Raw genomic sequence first — 589 nt, forward strand, 5'->3', positions numbered from 1 at the left:
GATATCTTTTTCTCATTGGCTTTCTTTTCTTCAAGAAGTAAAATTAAGTGATCCTAAAATAAAACACCTGTTGCTGCATAAAATGTATATCTACTTTTCTTTGTCCCAAGTATTATGTTATTAGCCAAAGTGTCTTTAGGTTATTTATCTAACTTTAGTTATAGTTACAGCAGCTTTCTCCTATTCCGTATTTCCTTCTTTTCCAAAACAAGATAATCTGCAAAATATTGTTCAGGAGGGCACTTTCTTATCTTTACCTGCATGTAACGGCAAAAAGTAAGCAGATTAATCACACAAAAAAAGAATGAATATATTACATCATGAAAACTAAGAAGGAATATTGAAACTGGCATACTGTATTTTTTAACATATTATGACTATCATGCATATGCTAATATTTGTGTTCATCTGACCCCTTTTGTATCCAGTATCTTTCTCTAGACGGAGATTAAAGGAAGGTGTAAAAGACTACATTGCAAACTCTGGTAGCATAGGAGCTCTGGTAGCATAGTGGCTAAGACACTTGCCTGCTAACCAGACGGCTGGCGGTTCAAACCCACCAGCCACTCCTCGGAAGGAAGGTTGGGCA

The sequence above is a fragment of the Orycteropus afer genome, unplaced genomic scaffold, assembly GCF_000298275.1.
Source record: "Orycteropus afer afer isolate SDZICR_OR568_19922 unplaced genomic scaffold, OryAfe1.0 scaffold00170, whole genome shotgun sequence".
Taxonomy (NCBI): Eukaryota; Metazoa; Chordata; class Mammalia; order Tubulidentata; family Orycteropodidae; genus Orycteropus; species Orycteropus afer.